The sequence below is a fragment of the Pipistrellus kuhlii genome, unplaced genomic scaffold (genome assembly GCF_014108245.1).
Source record: "Pipistrellus kuhlii isolate mPipKuh1 unplaced genomic scaffold, mPipKuh1.p scaffold_m20_p_5, whole genome shotgun sequence".
Taxonomy (NCBI): Eukaryota; Metazoa; Chordata; class Mammalia; order Chiroptera; family Vespertilionidae; genus Pipistrellus; species Pipistrellus kuhlii.
Window position 1 is genome coordinate 56,261,567 of NW_023425551.1, and position 20,310 is coordinate 56,281,876.

The window sequence follows — 20,310 nt, forward strand, 5'->3', positions numbered from 1 at the left end:
GAATTTAAAAGCCATATCGTGCCGAAACCGGTTTGGCTCAGTGGTAGAGCGTCGGTCTGCGGGCTGAAGGGTCCCAGGTTCGATTCCGGTCAAGGGCATGTACCTGGGTTGCGGGCACATCCCCAGTTGGGGGTGTGCAAGAGGCAGCTGGTGGATGTTTCTCTCTCATCCACGTTTCTAGCTCTCTATCTCTCTCCCTTCCTCTCTGTGAAAAATCAATAAAATATATTTAAAAAAAAAAAAAATAAAATAAAAGCCATATCGTATTACACCACAGCTCATTTATGCTGAACATACGCAATTTATTCATTTCTGTCTATAACAAATCTGGTCTTTGGCAAAGCTTCTAGCTTCTGATTAGTAGAAAAATATTAACATTTTAGGCCTATGACATTTAAAATTTGCTGTAGCATGTAACCTAAATAGTCCTTCCAAATAAAGTTCAGTCTCATGGAAGATAACTCCTTCCATTCCCACATCTCCTGCTAGTAACTCCTCCACAGGTCATGTCTAGGTCCCTGGAGAGAGGTGTGCCTTACTTGACTTCCTAATGGTGAGTCACAGTCCTCAGATGTAATAATCCCTTGGTCCTCTGGTTCCCATGTGTTTTCCTTTATATCTATGTAAGGTTAAACTAAGGTACATTTCATTTAGCCACAATCCACAAGACACAATTGGTTATAATTCTTTACTGGTTTTACATACACTAGTGCATATTTGCTATCTGCTTATTATCTTTTCTGGCAACATAGTCTCTTATTCTCTGGCCACATAAGTGGTCATGTGACCTAATCAGATAATCAGAGTGCCTCACCTGCTAATCATAATTACCTAAGGAATGGTCTTGTACCTCCACTGGCCCAGTCAGAGCTCTTGGCTGGAGTTTTTATTTTTTTAAATATATTTTATTGATTTTTACAGACAGATAGAGTGTTAGAAACATCGATGAGAGAGAAACATTGATCAGCTATCTCCTTACACCCCCTACTGGGGATGTGCCTGCAACCAAGGTACATGCCCTTGACTGGAATTCAGAACCTGGGACCCTTCAGTCCTCAGACCGACGCTCTATCCACTGAGCCAAACCAGTTAGGGCTTGTCTGGAGTTTTTAATCTGAAGCTGAGAAGAAATGGGGAAGAGGTGAAGCTAGAACTACAGAAACAATGCCCCTTCCTTGATGGAGAAACTGTTCTGAGAGAATGAGACCATCATTCATTGAGAAGCAGAAATAAGCACTAGAGAAATATTCTAATGAAATTAAAAATTTTGCTTCCAATCAACCCCCCAGGCCAACTCTACCTTTTCCTTGTCTACTGTTTGGTTATGTGAGCCAATTATTTTCTCTTTCTAGAATTTGCTTCAATACTTGTAACCAAGACAATCAACAAGAGAAAGTTAAAATTGTTGCTTTATTTTAACTGTGGGAATGAAAAGTGTAAACTTGTATAACCACTTTGGAGAAACAATTTGTATTATCTACGTACTAAAGTTAAAGATATCCATACCTATTACCTAAGAATTCCACACCTAGATATTCACTTCTAAGAAATGTTTGCACAGGAATACCAAGAGACATGACTAAGAGTGTTTACACTTACAGCATCATTAGCTCTCAATCTGGTAACAATCCAAGAGCCTTCTATAAGTATGAACATAAGATGAATACTTTATGATATATATTAATATTAATACAATTGAATACACATTGAGAACAGATAGATTTATCAGCATGGTAAATAAAAAGTACAATGATGAATAAAGAAAGTTTATTGAAGAAAACTAGTACATGATTTTAATTATATAATTTTTAAAAATATGTAAAAATGAACAATAGACATAATTATATGTACTGCATACATGTGGTAAAACTGAAAAGCATGGTGTGAGATTGATGAAATTCAGGATAGTGCTTGTCTCTTAAAAAGGAGAAAGGGAACAAAGATTTTAGTTACTATGTGTTTTTTCTTAAGTTGTGTTGTGTGTACATGCATGTTTATTCTTTAAACTGCATGTATAAATTATACTTTCTTATTTGTATGATATATATTTTTTAAAGAAAAAACAATTAATTAATTTGGAAGTAGCACATTATTAGGTTGGGTCCATTTTCCGTCTTCTGGTAATAAATCACAGGAAATTAGAAACATTTTAAGAATTCAACGGAAGGAGTTGTTACCAACTCTGATAACAAATTGTTTTTATTTTAAATTTTTAATTATTTTATAATAAAATGAATAATAACAATACACATGGACACACAATTCAAAGCAGTCTTATCTAGAGGTTAAAACAGTGCTATTTAATTAAAATAATGAAGTGGTAAAAAAGAAAATAAAATGATATACCATAGCTATTGACTATTAACTACATTTTCATCCTCGAATGTCTTGTTTAAAGTTTTAGTTTAGTCTCTGGTGAAATACATCAAAAGCAAAATAAATGCAGGGATCCTTCAAAGTGGCAACATGGCAATGTTTGCCTTTGTAAAACTCAGAAAATGACTCATCTTCCATTTTAGGACATATGTTATTTCTTCATATGCGGTTGGGAACCATAGAAACTATGGCTGCAAACAGTGTTGGGACAAGCAAACATAGCTATTTTTAAGACTATGATGATTTTGAATATAATCAGCTCTGAACTAATAAATCATATGGAATTAGATTGGTTATATATTTAGTGTTGAGTGGATCCTGGCAACCTCTGGTCAAATGCTTTGCAATTAAACATCACAATACCTCCAGGTGTGAGTCCTCTGGGCCAGTACACAGATAAATATTTACATAAACCTGCTGCACAGCAGCTCTCTATTATCCTAGTAGTCCACGTAAAGACACAACTCAAACAAAAATAATAGGAACATCTAGTGCCTCCTTTGGGTTTTATTTACTAAATTTATCTTTTAAAAAACTTTTTAAATTTGATTTTGAAATATACATACACAGAAATGTGTAAAACAAAAATAGACAAGTGTTTCAAAGGGGAGACCAGTGTAACCACCACCCGGGCCAAGAAATAGAGGCCAGCAATGCGCTTTTCCTGGAGCAACCCCCTCGGCACCTTTGACAAGGAACCACTGTCTATCCTCATGTTTTTGCTAATTCCTTGTTTTGCTTTCTAGCTTGGCTTCCTAACAATGTATTACCAAACTACATAGTTTAGTTGTTGGTTCTTAATCCTTACAAATGGAATCATAGTGTTTATGATACTGTGTCTACCTTCTTTTGTTTATTATTATGCTCCATTAGCTCCATCCCTGTTATTACATAGAGTTGCTCTCATAAAACTCCTTAATCTTTCTTATATCCTCTGCCATGCTTTGTAATTTCTATAGCACTCTGCTGATGAGAGGAACCAATGATTCTACTTTGGTATGTATATAATTACAATCTTCCTGGCTCTCCCAGCATATAATAATATATATTTTAAATTATAACTTTTATTCACCATGTGCTAGGACAGCATAAAACACTGTTCATGTAGTATTACTATACTCAAAATAATTCTATGTGGCATGTAGGTTTAACATACTGTTTTTAGATAAGAAACTGAAATTCAGAAAGATAAGTTCTGGGTGTAGCCTTTCTGATATTTAGGTTCAGCAGCACAAATCTAGTTGTTGTTATTATTATTATTATTATTATTATTATTATCTTGCGATTTTAGTGACATTAAGTGGGTAAATGAGTAAACTTGCCATTTCATAGCAGTCTTTGTCTATCTCACAAAGCCCTTAGCATTTTGCCCTAAGGTTCCATTGGTGCTTGCATCTTTTTTAAAAATATATATATTTTATTGATTTTTTTACAGAGCGGAAGGGAGAGAGATAGAGAGCCAGAAACGTCAATGAGAGAGAAACATCGACCAGCCGCCTCCTGCACACCCCTCACCGGGGATGTGCCCACAACTAACGTACATGCCCTTGACCAGAATCGAACCTGGGACCTTTCAGTCCTCAGACCAACGCTCTACCACTGAGCCAAACCAGTTTCGGCGGTGCTTGCATCTTTTGTACTCCCTTTAAAGTAACAGTCCCCCCTCCCCCCCCCGCTATTATTCACACAGTGGTCACTTCTTTCTGGCCTATGACACCTGCAGAATATCTCTGTAAACTTACTTTCGTGGGAGTACTATTGAGGGGACTGCCTTCTTGTAGGAACCCAGGAGGAGGTCAGTCTAAACAGGCAGGGTGTCAGGGTGGGGAGAGCACAGAGCCGAGAGGCTACATCAGCCGGCTGTGTGACCTTGGGTAAGTCACTTACCCACGATAGGGCTCAGTTTCTTCATGTGTAAGTGAGGGGGTTGCTCAGTAATTTTCAAAGTGGAGTTCAAAGACCATCCTGAGTTCTGACTTTCAATGCAGTATTTTTGGACCTCATAAAAACCCTCCAATGTGGGAATCCATATGTGTAACAAGCTCCCAAGTGATTCTGACACCCATCAAGAGTGAAAGCTTGTAGAGGGCCCTCTGGGAAGGCACATGGACATTCTTTTAATTCTTAGCAGCTGAGCCCATGGCACTGGCAGAGTCCTGTTGCCAGTTACAACCCCCCAAGAAGGCAGGGGGTGTTATCAGTCATGATTGACCTTTGTCCAGGTTTCAGGAGAGGGCTTTGAGATATAAACCCAGTCTAGCACCAGGAAAGAGGGAATGACTAGGACCTCGGCCCACCCAAGATCCTTTGGTCCTAAGTTTTCCAGTGAAACCCCTTTGTACTTTGGAGGACAAATAAATGTGCTGTGCATTGTCTGTGAGTGTGACTGTCCCTCCATCAGAGTGACAGCCTCCCCCCGGCACTCAGCTTGTGGATCTATTTCTGCCTCTTGTCTCTTTCTTCCTTTTTTCTTAATCCCCAGCTCCTCCACTCAGGAACCTGCCCTTCTCCCTTTCCGTGAGGGATATGGAAAAAGGAGAAGCACCCCACCACAAAAGCCAACGAAGCAGGAGATATCTAACCCAAGTCTCCTCTAATTTTAAAATTCTGGGATAGAATTTGAACTTTTGGTTCCTTAGTATTTTTTTAAAAATATATTTTATTGATTTTTATAGAGAGGAAGGAAGACGGATAGAAAGCTAGAAACATTAATGAGAAAGAAACATCGACCAGCTGCCTTCTGCACACTCCCCACTGGGGATGTGCCTGCAACCAAGGTACATATATGCCCTTGATGGGAATCAAACCCGGGACCCTTCAGTCCCCAGGCAGACGCTCTATCCACTGAGCCAAACCAATTTTGGCGGTTCCTTAGTATTTTTCATTAGAGCTAGGTGCCTACTTATTGCAAAGAGTTCTGTTTGCTTTTGTTAACAAAAATAAATACAAAGCCATTAAAATTTAAGGTGCTAAATAAATACTGGCTATAATTGCTACGAGTAAACAATGATAACACAGGTCTAAGGTATTAGTCATCAAAACAGCTTGGGGCTGTTTGGTATTCATAAACTGGGGGGGAAAAAAAGATTGCTCTGATGGAATTCTATTATATCATTAAGAACTATTAATACAGTATAGCAGGAAAAGCAATATTGCCTGTCTACAGGACACAGCAGGGTCAGTGTAATTAGCAATGAATAATATAGAGTGCTATATAGTCATTAAAAAAACCTAAATAGTAATTTAGAGTCTCAAGACAACTTTAAGGCCAGAGGCGTGGCTCAGTGGTTGTGCGTGGACCTATGAACAAGGAGGTCACAGTTCAATTCCAGGTCAGGGCACATGTCTGGGTTGCAGGCCCGATCCTTCATGTGGGGTGTGCAAGAGCTAGCTGATCAATGGTTCTCTCTCATTGATGCTTTTATCTCCCTCTCCTTTCTTCACTATGAAATCAATTAAAATATATTTTTAAAAAAAAACCAACAACTTTAAAAGTCAGTTTACTTAATTGTGAAATATGCTAAATATATCACCCAACAGATTGGAGACAGTCTGTTGGCTGATTTATTTTTACTTTGATTATTACATTCCTTACATATTTTTCAAATTCCTTTGCAATTAATTTATAAGGGAGAGGGCTCTCCTTATACTATTTATCACTTTCCTGGAGCTATTCTTTATATCCTGAGGAACTGAGTCACCCAACTAATTGCTTTCATTTTTGTGTGATTTCTTTTTCACTGGGAATAACTAACCTGAAATTTCTGCCTTTTCCCACCCAAAATAGCCTGTAGTCATTCTCAAACCCATTCCTGAGCCCAGAGGTACACTCATCAGTAAGAAGACATAAACCACGGATTCTCAGGTGGGGGCTTAGCCCCCACAGGAGATGATAATGGGATCTCCAGGAATGTGTGTAATTTTGAAAAGCTCCCCAGGTATTTTTCTCTAATGCTTGAATCCCTAAGCTGGATCCAAAATCTATCACATTGCAGTTGTTCATATGTTCAGTAGCAGTCTAGAGACCTTTAATACAGGAGTTGCTATGCTGCTGTAAAAACAAGATATTACTCTTTGAAGTGAAGAGAAAACTTTAATATCAAAAGTATATAAATGCATGGACAGGAATAACACTTTTCAAAATCGTATGGTTATTGATCTCTACATTGATGTAGACATTTTTATTTATTTTCTTAATCAATTCCCCATACCTTCCCCCACTTTTCTTCCTTCTAGCGCACCAGAAAGGTAAAACAGACAAAATTGTTTAGTAATTATTCCTACTCTTTCTTTTTCACAGAAAACTTGTAAATTAATTTAGTCTTGAAGGATGAGTAGGCTTGATTACCTGAGAAAATGCAGACAGTGTATCAGTCAGAAGGAAGATGAGTGTGCTCAGTGACTTGGAATTTAAGAACAGTGAGAAGTCCATTTTGGCTGAAGTAGAGGGGAAGATGATGATAAGATGTATGCGGAGGACCAATCCTGGCCAAATGTCAAATTTCAGGCTTAAGAAGAGTATAAGAGAGAGGAACTGTTGAAGGTTTCTTTCTTTTATTTTTTTTTACTGTGTGATTCCACTTCATTTAAAAAAAATTCTTATTGTTGAAAGTATTACATATGTTCCCCCTTTAGCCCCATTGATCCCTTCTAACCCTCCCCCTCCCATCCCAGGCCTTCACCACTCTGTTGTCTGTGTCCATGGGTTATGCAGCTATGTGTACAAGTTCTTTGGTTGATCATTTCTCACTCACCTGAAATTTTCTTTTTATTAAATGATATATAATTGATGGTTAACATTACATTAGCTTCAGGTGTACAACATAATGATTTAATATTTGCATATGTTGCAAAATAAGCACTATGATAAATCTCGTTGGTATTCATTATCATGCATAGTTGCAATTTTCTTTGTGCGATGAGAACTTTTAAGATCTAGTTTCCTGCTGAAGCTTTTTAAATGGAGACTCACATGAAACAACTGATGTTCTAGAAGATTAATTTGGCAGCGGGGTGGAGTATGGCTTGGAGAGCAAGCAGAAGCAGGGGGAGTAGTTGGGAGGACTGAAAGCAGGTCAGAGACAAAGAAGTCTTGACAAGCAACTGCAGAAAAGAGAAGAGTAAGTCTTGAACAGAATTTAAATGAAATACCAATCGTACATGTTTGCTTACTAGACTGAGAGAATAAAGAAGAAACAGATGCAAGGTCTTCAGTCTGGGGGCTTCCTGAGATCCTGCTTCCTTCAGAGTAGCCATTTCATTTCTTTTTTTTAACTGTCAAACTTCTTTTGTTGTTGTTGTTTATTTGTTTTATTATTTTTAAAAAGCTTTATTCTTGAAAGAGTTATGCTCAAATGCTGTCTTTGCAACCTACTTCTGCTCCCATTCCTCCATTGAAACGGTTCTGGCAAAGATCTCCGACGACTTGGCTGCTTAAATGGAGCAGCCTCTTTTCAGCTCTTATTCTCTTAGCCCACTCTGGAGCATTTGGTAATGCTGACTTGTTTTTAGATTCTAAAATATTCATTTCCATTGTCTTTTATAACATTGTATTTGACTCCCCAGATTTTTGGTTATTTTTCAAAATCTTTTAATGATGGCTCCTCTTCCTCTGCCAATATTATAAATATTGGTATGTGTACTAGGCCACCAGAATTTCATCCTTAATCTTATCAATAATATTCCTTGAAACCACCCACACTACTGCCAAATTCTAACTTATCAACTTCTATAATTTGGCTTATCATCTATAACAATTCCCAAAGTTATAACTTATGCCCATATGGCTCTCCTGAACCACGGAATTGTGTTTCCATTGCCTTCTGGATAGCTCCACTTGGATGAAGCACAGATATTTCAAAATTAATATGTTCAAAACTGAACTCAATATATTCCACTCTAAAACCTGCTTCTCCATCTCAATTTCCATCTCAGTTAATGACCTTGCTCTCCGATTATGTGGCTAAGCTAAATCTATGCATGCTTCTCCACTAATGCTTACATATGGTCTGTTTTACATGGTCTTGCTCATTCTCTATCTTCCCTGCCATTGCCACTGAGTTTGTTCAGGTTCATGCACTTTCCCACTGAGACCCTTCCTAACTCATTCCAGTTCCTCCAGTCTCTGTCCACTCCATCTGTGCTCCACAGCATCACCAGAGACATTTGTCTAAAACCAATCTCTATTTATCTTCTGTGAACAAATAGCTTTCACTCTCTCTGGCCTTAAGATAGAATCCAATTTTTTTCATTATGGCATTCAGCGGATGATCTGACCACAAACAGCTTTTCCCAACTTATCTCCCATCATCGCTCAAAGCAATGCTCAGTTTCTGCTTCATTTAGGTTAAAGGTTATGTGAACAAAATACTTCATTTCCTGCCTCTGTGGTTTTCACACTTTGTTCTTTCAGGTTTCCTTCTGAATTCCTCACCAGGTAAATTCCTATTCCCTTGTCAAAATCCAACTCAAATCACCTCAGAGACTGGTCTGCGACTTGTGCTGGACCTCTCTTTGCCATCGATTCAGAGCCTGATCCTCCACTTAGCGAGACAGAAACCTGGAGTTTTCTGAGAGCTGAGATGAAAGAGGATTGATTTGTTAGACATATGGAATTCACATAAATACAACTTTGAACCAATTTATTAATTTACAATGAAAATCATAACTATCAAGCAAATTTTAAAGTTCATGATCACTAGTGTGGAACTCACTTATAGGAAAATCTCCATAGGAAGCTGCATTATAATTAGGTTGCTAGTTGACCATGAAATCAGTGCAAGAAGGCTACAGTGGATGATACTAATGGCTGTTGACACCAACACAGCTTGCTGCATCCATCTACGTCCTAAGGATATATGTGCCAGATAGGCTAAATGTGAAAATATGGCAGGAACTTGCCTACCTGGGATAATGTTAGAGACAGACTAGAAAAGCCATTGCTCCCTTTTCTTAGACAGCAGTGTTCACTATGTGCCTTTTGGTCCTGCATCTTTTCTCTATAGCCACGAAACTTGAACATCTCAGGCTTTTCAAGCTGTGATTATAAATGTAGTCATCATGATTGCAAAGTCTCTGATAGATCCTGCTGTCTGTCCCCTTCAGGGACTTCTAAGAATGCTTACTTGGGTTCATGCATAAGCCTTAGTCAAGCCCCTATGGCATAAACACTAGCCTTCACACATTGGTATTTCCAAATAGCAGCAGCTCAAATTTAGAATTCTGCTGCCTACCTATAATAATAAAAGCGTAATATGCTAACTAAACTGGACAGCCAAATGACCTTCTGGTCATCCTTCCAGACAATTTTTTGGATGAAGCCACTGTGGTGGGGGTGAGGCAGAGGCGGTTAGGTGTGATCAGGTAAGCGGGAGATCAGGCAGGCCGGTGAACTGTTAGGGATGATCAGGCAGGCAGGCAGAGTGGTCAGGGATGATCAGGCAGGCAGTTAGGAACCAGCAGTCCTGTATTGTGAGAGGGATGTCCGATGGGTCCTGAATTATGAGAGGGTGCAGACCAGGCTGAGGAACCCCATCCCTCCCATGCATGGATTTTGTGCACCGGGCCTCTAATGTATTAATGAAATTGTATATCTACCACCTTGTGACTATAATCACTATCATTTCTTGCCTGAGGTATAGCATCTTAGAGGTCTCTCTCTTAGCCCTCCTATAATCTATTTTCCATATAGTAACCAAGTACAGGCATAACTCAGAGAAATTACAGGTTGGATTGCAAACTACCTCAATAAAGCAAATACTGTAAAAAAGCAAATAAATTTTTTTTGTTTACAAGTGCATATAAAAGTTATTTTTATGCTATACTGTGGCCTATTAAGTATGCAAAAGCATTATGTCTAAAAAAATTTATATATTTTAATTAAAAAATACTATATTGCTAAAAAATGGTAACCATCATCTGAGCCTTCAGTGATTTGTAATCTTTTTGCTGGTAGAGGGACTTGCCTTGATGATGATGCCTGCTGACTAATCAGGGTGGTGCTTGCTGAAGGCTGGGGTGACTGCAGCAATTTAAGACAGCAATGAGATTTGTCATACCAATAGACTCTTACTTTCAGAGCAATTTCTCCATTGCATTCAATGTTGTTTGAGAGCATTTTGCACTCAGAACTTCTTTCAAGATTGGAATCAATTCTTTCAAACACAGTTGCTGCTTTATCACCTAAGTTTATGTAACATTCCCAGTTATTGGTTGTCATTTCAACAATCTTCCCAGCATCTTCATCAGGAGTAGAGTCCATATCAAGAAACCACTTTCTCTGCTCATCCATAAAAAGAAGCCACTAGAATATTATCAGGAGATTGAAGCAAGTCAGTCACATCTTCAGGCTCCACTTCTAATTCTGTTTTTCTCTTGCTATTTCCATCACATGTACAGTTACTTTATCCACTGAAGACTTGAACCCCTCAAAGTCATCTGTGAGGGTTGGATTCAACTTCTTCTAAACTCCTGTTAATGTTGGTATTTTGATCTCTTCCCATGAATCATGAATGTTCTTAATGACATCTAGAATGATGAATTCTTTCCAGAGGTTTTCAATTTACTTTGCCTAGATCCATCAGGAATTCACTCTCTTGCAGCTACAGCCTTACAAAGTGTATTTGTTAAATAATAATACTTGAAATTAGAAAGTACTCCTTGATCCATGGGCTGCAGAATAGATGTTGTATAAGCAGGCATGAAAACATTAATCTTGCCTGGCCCTCGTGGCTCAGTGGTTGAGCACTGACCTATGAATCAAGAGGTCACGGTTCTATTCCCAATCAGGGCACATGCCTGGGTTGTGAGCTCGATCCCCACTGGGGTGCATACAGGAGGCAGCCAATCAATGATTCTCTCCCATCATGGATGTTTCTATCTTTCTCTCCCTCTTCCTTCCTCTCTGAAATCAATAATATATATCTAAAATAAAACATTAATCTTTTACATCTCTATCAGAGCTCTTGGACAGTAATATTTTGAAAGGAATATTTCTTTTCCTGAGCAGTAGGTCTCAATCGTGAGCATAAAATATTTAATAAACCATGTTGTTATCCAGGCTTTGTTGTTCCATTTGCAGACCACAGGCAGAGGAGAGTTAGCATTCTTCTTTAGGGCCCAAGGATTTTCAACTGGAAAGTGAGCACTGGCTTCTGCTTAAAGTCACCAGCTGCATTAGCCCTTAATAAGAGTCAGTCTGTCCTTTGAAGCTTTGAAGCCAGGCAATGACTTCTCCTCTCAAGCTCTGAAAATCCCAAATAGCATCTTCTTCCAATATAAGGTTGTTTTAACTACATTGAAAGTCTGATGTTGAGTGTAGCCACCTTCATTATCTTAGCCAGAACTTCTGGATAACTTGCTGCAGCATCTACATCAGCATTTGCTGCTTCACCTTGCATTTTTACGTTATGGAGCCTGCTTATTTCCTCATGAACTGACCTCTGCTGGCTTCAAACTTTTCTTCTGCAAGTTCCTCACCTCTCTCGACCTTCATAGAACTGGAGAGATTTAGGGCCTGGATCTGAGTTAGCTTTAGGTTTAAGGGAATGTTCTGGCTGGTGTGATCTTCTGTCCAGACCCTAAGACTTTCTCAGCAATAGGGCTATTTCATGTTCTTATAATTCCTGTATTCACTAGAGTAGCACTTCTAATTTCCTTCAAGAACTTTTCCTTTGCATTCGCAATTTGGTACTGTTTGGTACAAGAGGCCTAGCTTTCCACCTTATCTTAATTTTCCACATGCCTTCCTAACTAAGCTTAATCATTTCTAGCTTTTGATTTAAAGTGAGAGATATGTGACTCTCCTTTTCACTTAAATATTTAGAGACCATTTTAAGGTTATTAATTGGCCTGATGTCAATATCGTGTGTCTCAGGGAATAGCAAGAGGCCCCAGGAGAAGGAGAGAGACAGGGAAATGACAGGTTGGTGGAACAGTCAGAACATACACATTTATTAAGTCAGCAAGTTTCACGGTTGGTGGTACCCTATTACAATGGTAATATCAAAGATCACTGACCATGGATCACCACAACAAATACAATAATAATGAGAAAATATGAAATATTGTGAGAATTACCAAAATGTGACACAAACACATGAAGTGAGCAAATGCTGTTGTAAAAATGGCACCTCAATACAGGCTTGCTCAATACAGGGTCCCCACAAACCTTCAATTTGTAATAAATACAATATCTGCAGATTGAAGCACAATGAAATGAGGCATGGTGGTAATTGTTCAAAATCAGGTCAGCTTATGTTATTCCTTTGCTCAAAACCATCTAATGGCTTTCCCCTTCACTCAGAGAAGGGTTTGTCTCCTTTCATTCTCTCCCTGGATAACTCTGCTCCAGCCACACTGGCCTCCTTGATATTCTGTGAACACACTGGCACACCCTGACCTTGAACCTTTGCAGTTGCTGTTTCCTTAGCCTAGTATTCTTTTCCCTTGATATTCTCATGGCCTTCTCTCTCACTAAATTTAAAAATCAACCTTCTTTATCTCCCATTTTGGCTTTATTTTTCTTCATAGCTCTTATACCATTTAGTTCACTGTGTATTTGTTTGTCTATTATCTGTGTCGGGCTATTAGATGATAAACTCCATGAAGTCTGAGGTTTTGGTTTAAAAAATATATCTATATTTTATTTCAGGGAGTAAGGGAGAAAGGGAGAGAGAGAATGAAACATCCATGATGAGAGACAATCGTTGATTGGCTGCCTCCTGCATGCCCCCGACTGGGAATAGAACTTGCAACCCATGCATGTGCCCCAACAGGAAGAAAACCATGACACAAGATCTGAGGTTTTTGTCTCTTTTGCTCTCTGCTACATTCCCCCTGAGAACTGGGACAGTGCAGGGTCTGCCACGTGGCAGGTGCTCCTAAACGTCTGCTGAGTAAGTGAACCCAGAGTCTTTGCTTTCACTCCTTTCATGAAGGTACAGGTTTGTAAAAGCAATAATAGGACCAATATTTCTATTTATCTCTTTTTTTTTGTTTTTTTAAAGAAGAAAGTGTTTCTTTTTGGCTCTTGGATTAGGGTTTTTCAGAGAAACAGAACCAAAAGGATGTGTATGTATATAAAAAGATCTATCTATCTATCTATCTATCTATCATCTTTATATGAGATAGATATTTGAAGGAATTTACTGGTGTGATTATGGGGCTTGACAACTCCATATCTGAAAGGTCGGGCAGCAGGTGGGAGACCCAGGCAAGAGTTGATGTTGCAGCTGAGTCCAGAGGCACCCTGCAGACAGAATCACCTCCATCTCTCACCTCCTTCTCGGGGGGAACCTCAGTCTGTTTTCTCTTAAAGGCCTTCAGCTGATTGCACGGGGCCTATCCACATTATGGAGGATAATCTGCTTACCTCTAAGATTACTGGTTTAAATGTTAACAGCCTCTAAACAATACTTTCACAGGAATATCCAGACTGGCACTTGACCAATATCTGGGTGCCATGGCCTAGCCAAGTTAGTACATAAAATTAACTATCCAGTTTCCTAGTCTTGCTTTTTCTGGCTCTTGGCATTCAGCGAGGATCTACTGATAGCCTTTGTTCATGCAGCAGATGTTGTTGGTAGTCTGTTGAACCTTGTGGTTCTTTTATTTTTCTGTATTAGCAGAAAATTTATTAATTTACCAGATTACTAGTTTATTCATTACTAACTTGCTTTTACCTTAGCTTATTCAATGTTTTCTCATCAGTAGCTTATTATTACAGTTCCTATAGCAACTAATTCTCTACTCCTCGTGTCTTCTAAGCTGATTTTAATACAGATTACTTTGTGAAAGAATAGACTTTTAAAATACACATAAATTTTAGGTTTAAAAAATACATTTTAAATTATTTCATTAAAAGCTATCTGAGGTCTGAAAACAATAACAAAAATGTATTTTGGACATAATGTGAAAGCAGGAATGTATTTTATACTGTGGTTTCTTCAGTAATATACTTTTGTTTTCTGAAATACTGTTAACCCCATCATTATTCTTACCAACTGCTTTTATCTGAGCAGTTACTCTTTGATTATTAACTCTTCTGACTAAAGCCTAGCAGATGCCTGAGTCACAGGTTCAATTCTTATGTATCCAATTAGCCAACTTGTGTTGGTGTCTGCTGGCCCACTCCTAGGCCACCTGCAGCCATTGTGCAAATGTATGAAAACATTGGTTCTCAACCTTTCTAATGTTGAGACCCTTTAATACAGTTCCTCATGTTGTGGTGACCCCCAACCATAAAATGATTTTTGTTGTTACTTCATAACTGTAATTTTATGGTTGAGGGTCACCACAACATGAGGAACTGTATTAAAGGGTCTTGGCATTAGAAAGGTTGAGAACCACTGGTCTAAAAGAATGCATTGATGTTTGCAAAGCTGTAGTGATTCATGGAAAATCAATTGGAAGTCCATCACCCTATTCACAGTGATTTAGTAGTGTACGCAAAAGCACTTTGGAAAAAAGGGTGCTTTATTAAGTGTCTTCAATTATTTATTTGTGTCTTCCTCCTTAAGAACAGAAGAAAAGAATTCCAATGGAAATTTTCTTTTATATTCCTTCTCCTAGACATTCTGAAGATTTCTCTAACATTTCATGGTGTTTTTTTTGTTGTTGTTGTTTTTTTCCCCCCCGGAGTAAACTTTTATAGTCATGTGAAAATCACGATCTCTTAGATTTCCCTTCTGAACATCTTCAGTGAGGTAGGTAGGACTTCTGTAAGGTATTTGGAAATAAACATGACTTTATCTTGTTTCTTCTAGAACATTTTTAGATTAAATAGAAAAACTTTGGAAAGCTTTGAGATATCTGGCACACAAGTAAGTCAATTTCTCACCTTTTTTTCTTTTTCAAAAATAATTTTTGCAATCGTGACTAGTAATATGATAGATGATTGAGGGAGAAATTTAGTTGGATGTTAGATATAACATGTTAGAAATAACTTAAAGTGATTTGAAAAGGGTGATTAAGAAATTAAAAAATGAATAATTACTTGATATTTGAACTTTAGGTTGTGCTCTTAACAGCATTCTTAGATCACCAGTCATCCATCATGTCCTGTTTGTCCTCTAGCAGTACAGGTACCTCTGACTTTAAGGGTTGAAGTGAGGCTGCATCATTAATCCTAACTCTTCAGCTAATCTCTGACAGAGACCTCTTTTCAGATTTTATCAAGGTCAGGTGAGAAACTGCTCAAAACATTTTTTTGCTGAGAACTAAAACTCCAATGGAATCTAGGATGCAGCTTTTTCATTTAGCAGTACTTAGATCTTATCCCTTCCCACGTCAGTGAAACAACGGACTTGTAGGGACTTGCAGAAAATTTGTGTTAGAATTTGGTAGCATGAATTTGTAGGCCTTTAGCCATGGTTTCCATAGATTCCCAGTTGATAAACTGGGCAACATTATATTTCTGTCTTTTGGAACTATTTTCACATTAATTAGCACAACTGCTTAAGAAGTAGTGTTTTTTTTTTTTCTTTTTCAAGCCTTTATTTATATTTTTCTTAGATAATTTAAAAATGTTTACATTTTTTTGTAAGACAACAAATTTAAATACTGAAGTCCAGGTGCCCTGTGACCACTCCTGCTCCCTGGTGCCTTCTCCAAAGGCAATCACTGCTATTACTAGCTGGGGTGTTTTTTTGTTTTTTTGTTACAGCCCCTTCTCTATGGGGTTATATATTATACATATATGTAGAGGGTATACATACTTAGGAATGTAGTATGTGTGGAAAGAGGCAGTCAAAAATGTGTCTTATTGTCCTCATTTCTATTTTAGATTTTTTGCTGCCCACAATATTTATTATACTCAAGGTTTTGCTACACTTGATTAAATTTATCTGTGGACTTTGTCAGTTTCCAGACTTCCTTGTCCTTATCAGGTTCCCACACATTTCTAGTGATAGCCCTTTTCATTTTCTTGTTCTTTTGGCCCCATGATATAGCACAATATGATACACATTTGCAACATTCACATACCTATCTTATCACCAAACATATTCTAATCTCAGCTAGCAAATTAGGGCAGGATCAACAAAATTGGCCAGGAAAAAAAACACTCGTTTTCTTGCAGTCTTTCTCTTTTAGTTTGCTGGTCATGATAGAAGTTTTTGAGTGGAATGGAATACCAGTTAGGGACTTTTTGGAAAAAGGAGTTGTAATTTTTAAACACCTTCCCTTTTCTGGAGTCACAGAGAGTTTTATGACCTTGGCAGTCTGAATCTATCTAGAAAGACTCATACTCTGAGGCAGGATTGTTGTTTCATTGAAATGGAACAGGTAGCTCAATTAGTCAACAATATCCAATAGTGACCACCCTACAGCCAAGACTTAACAGTAGATTTGTTCCTCATAAAAGTTAAGGCCCCGAATTTGTACAGAGCATCATATTTTACATAGAGGAGGAGATTTTTAGCCAGGAATTCTTGTTGCAAGATTCCAACCCAAATCATTAGATTCTTAAATTCTGAGTCTGTACAGTCCTTTGTTTCTACTTTTTTGTCTGCAATGTTCTCCCGTCTTCATACTGTCCTCACCTCCGTTTTCCCCAACCGTGGCCCGCTACGTGCAGTTTCTGTTCCCTATAACTGTAGCATGCATTCCGCTTGGTTTTGCTGTGGTATACATTTGCTGTGGCTCAGTTCCAGAAACACACACAAGTGGGCTTGCTTTGTTTTTGTTGCATCAGTCTTATGGTCAGCCGATAAGTCAGCCAGCCGTGGGCAGTCTTGGTCCAATCACGTGTGCCTGGGGTGAGGAATGAAGTTACATACTACAAACAAGGATATCCTTGGGTGGGTTACAGGTAAAGGTAGTTTGCAGAGGCAGAGGCTGTGGATGGGGCAGATAGGGTTGCCACTAGGAGTAATCACAACTATTTAAATGAAAGCCTTTTGTTGATTCTCTAATTTTTTTTTTATTTTTTATTTTTTACATAGACATTGTTACAATAAAGTATGTATCGTTGCCAGCAAAGGCATGGTGTGATTAAAATTATTCGAATACAAAATGTGGGGATGGTAAAATTCACCACAGGAGCAAAGAGAAAAGCAGTTTCTTTTATTCTCATTTCTATCCTGTTAGGAAATGTACATTTTTCTCTTCTGTTTTATAAAAATACACGTAAAATACAATTTAAGATTTTATTTCATGAAGTTAACTTTTCTCTGTTACCTGTACTATCTGGTACTTCAGTAAGAACTTCTGATTCTCTCCTAAAATGTATCCTGAATCTGACTCTATCCCCTAGCCATTGTTACTTCTTTGCTTGAAACCAAATGTCTTCTCACTAAAGTGAAACCGACACCCAAACTTTTTATCATGTTTGACAAGAGCCTATATCCTCTCACCTCAGCCTACTTCATCTCACTTCATCCTCCTCCATCTATTGTGTCCCACCCTTATAGAATCTACCTCTTCCCCCAACAGCTAGGCTTATTCTCATTTCTGCGTGTTTTCACTTGCTTGTTTGTTCCCTTTGCCTGGAACTCTGTTTCCCCAGATCTGACACAGTTTGCTCCTTCTTATCTGTCTGGCGTAAGCGCAAATGTCACCCGCACATACAGACCTTTTCTGACTCTCTGAGCCAAAGTAGCCTTTCCCCCTCATGACTCCTTATTCCATCATCCTTTTGAATGTTCTTCATAGCTTTTTCCACTTCAAAAGGGAGCTGATTTTATTTTTAGGTATCTGTATTTCTTATCTGTATCTATCCACTACAAGGCAGGTAGGTCCATGAGTTAAGAATTTTGTATTGTTTATTGATGTATTCCAGTGTCTAGGATAAAGACTAGTAAACAGTCATCGCTATCCAAATATTTGCTGAATGAGTGAATAAAAGGAAGAACAAATGAATGCTGTCATGTTTCACATTCTGTTATGTTTCTTATCTGTATTAAAATATTAGGTGGGGCACACATTTTGAAATAGGCAGTCTTGTTTGTTCCTGGGCCTCCTTCATGTTATAATTACAAATCTAAATTCTATCTGTATGTCTATAGATGCAAGTATTAAGTGTTTGTTGGAAAATTTCATAAATGACTACTCTCTCTAGAGGACACAATAAAGAAGCCAGAAAATTGTTCTTAGAGACAGACAGATCTGGGTTTGAATCTGGGCAAGGTTATTAGCTTATTAATTTTGCCACCTTAGGCCAGTGGCTTATCAGATGTAAAATGCCTGGTACAATGCTCAGTGTGGGTGGAAATTGCTCTCATTACATTGTACACTGCTTTTATTAAATGAGTTTATGAGACATTTTGTGTGTCATCTGTATTGTTATTGGCAGATTAGGGTTAAGTTTGAGAAACAGCACTCATGAGAAATAAAATTAATTTAATGCAAACTTGACCATTTGGTCAGATGCTATTTCAATATAGGTAGTCTTCTAAGTAAGTTTCTTTTTTTTCATTTTTTTAAATTAAGGTATTATATGTGTACATATCTTACCATTGCTCCCCACACTCCCAATTATGCCCTCACCCCCCCGAGTTTTGTGCTTATATGCATGCACACAAGTTTTCTGGTTCATCTGTTATCTCCTCCACCTCTCCCTAACTTTCCCACTGTAATTTGACAGTCTGTTTGATGCTTTACTGTCTCTGTATCTATCTTTTTGTTCATCAGTTTATAATGTTCTTTATTATCCATAAATGAGTGAGATCATGTGGTATTTTTCTTTCATTGACTGGCTTATATCATTTAGCATAATGTTCTCCAATTCCACCCAGGTTGCTGCAAATGGTAAGAATTCCTTCTTTTTTATGACAGCATACCCTGTTTCTCCGAAAATAAGACAGTGTCTTATATTAATTTTTTCTCCCAAAGTTGTGCTAGGTCTTATTTTCAGGGGATGTCTTATCTTTCCATGCGCTAGGTCTTATTTTCGGAGGATGTCTTATTTTCAGGGAAACACAGTAGTAGTATTTCATTGTGTAGATGTACCATAGTTTTTTGATCCAAACATCTGCTGATGGAAACCTATGCTGTTTCCAAATCTTAGCTATTGTAAATTGTACTGCTATGAACATAGGGTAAGTAAGTTTCTTAATAGTAATACTTTTTATCAAGAGGCAAAATAAATAGATATAAAAAGAATAGTATATTTTATAGTGTCATGTCTTATAAAATTTACAAATTTTATAATTCATAAGTAAAATGTACAAAGAGAAAATGAAGGTAGAGCTACATAAACTGGCTTTTGAAAACAAAAATAATCAAGTGGATTTGTTTATTCATTAATTTATCAAAAAATTTTGAGTGTCTATTTAAGCCAGGCTTGGAGTGCTATATTGAAATCACAAATTCATTTGTAATATATAAGTGAATAATCTTAGTCTGTTTAAGTTTCAGGGAAGCACTTGGAACAATATTCTTGATTTTACTTTAAAACATATTTAAATTATATAAAATATAATATGTTACCTGGACCAAGACAATTCAACAATTTGGCAATAACAGTCTTTTGAACAAATGGTGCTGGGACAACTGGATATCCACATGCAAAAGAATGACATTGGACTCCTACTTCACACACAAAAATTCATTCAAGATGGATCATTGACCTAATGTAAGAACTACAACTGTCAAATTCTTAGAAGAAAACATAGGAATAAATCTTTATGACTTTAGGTCAGACAATGGCTTTTTAGATATAACATAAAAAGCAAAAGTGACTAAAGAAAATGTAGAAAATTAAGTTACATTAAAAAACAAAATCCTTTTGTGCTACAAAGAATGCCATTGAGAAAGTGAAAAGACAACCTTCAAGATGGGAAAAATATTTGTAAATAATATATCAGAAAAGGAATTTAAGTAAAAAAAATGTATAAAAACTTCATGGAACTCAATAATAATAAGACAACCCGATGACAATGAGCAAAGAATTCAAATAGACATTTCCCCAAACAAAACATACAAATGGCCAGTAAC

At 37.5% G+C, this 20,310-nt stretch overlaps 1 pseudogene; it reads right to left on the reverse strand.

Moving 5' to 3' along the window:
• Positions 1–10,256: 10,256 nt before the first annotated feature.
• Positions 10,257–12,206, reverse strand: LOC118705775 (annotated as a pseudogene).
• Between the last annotated feature and the right edge of the window lie 8,104 nt (positions 12,207–20,310).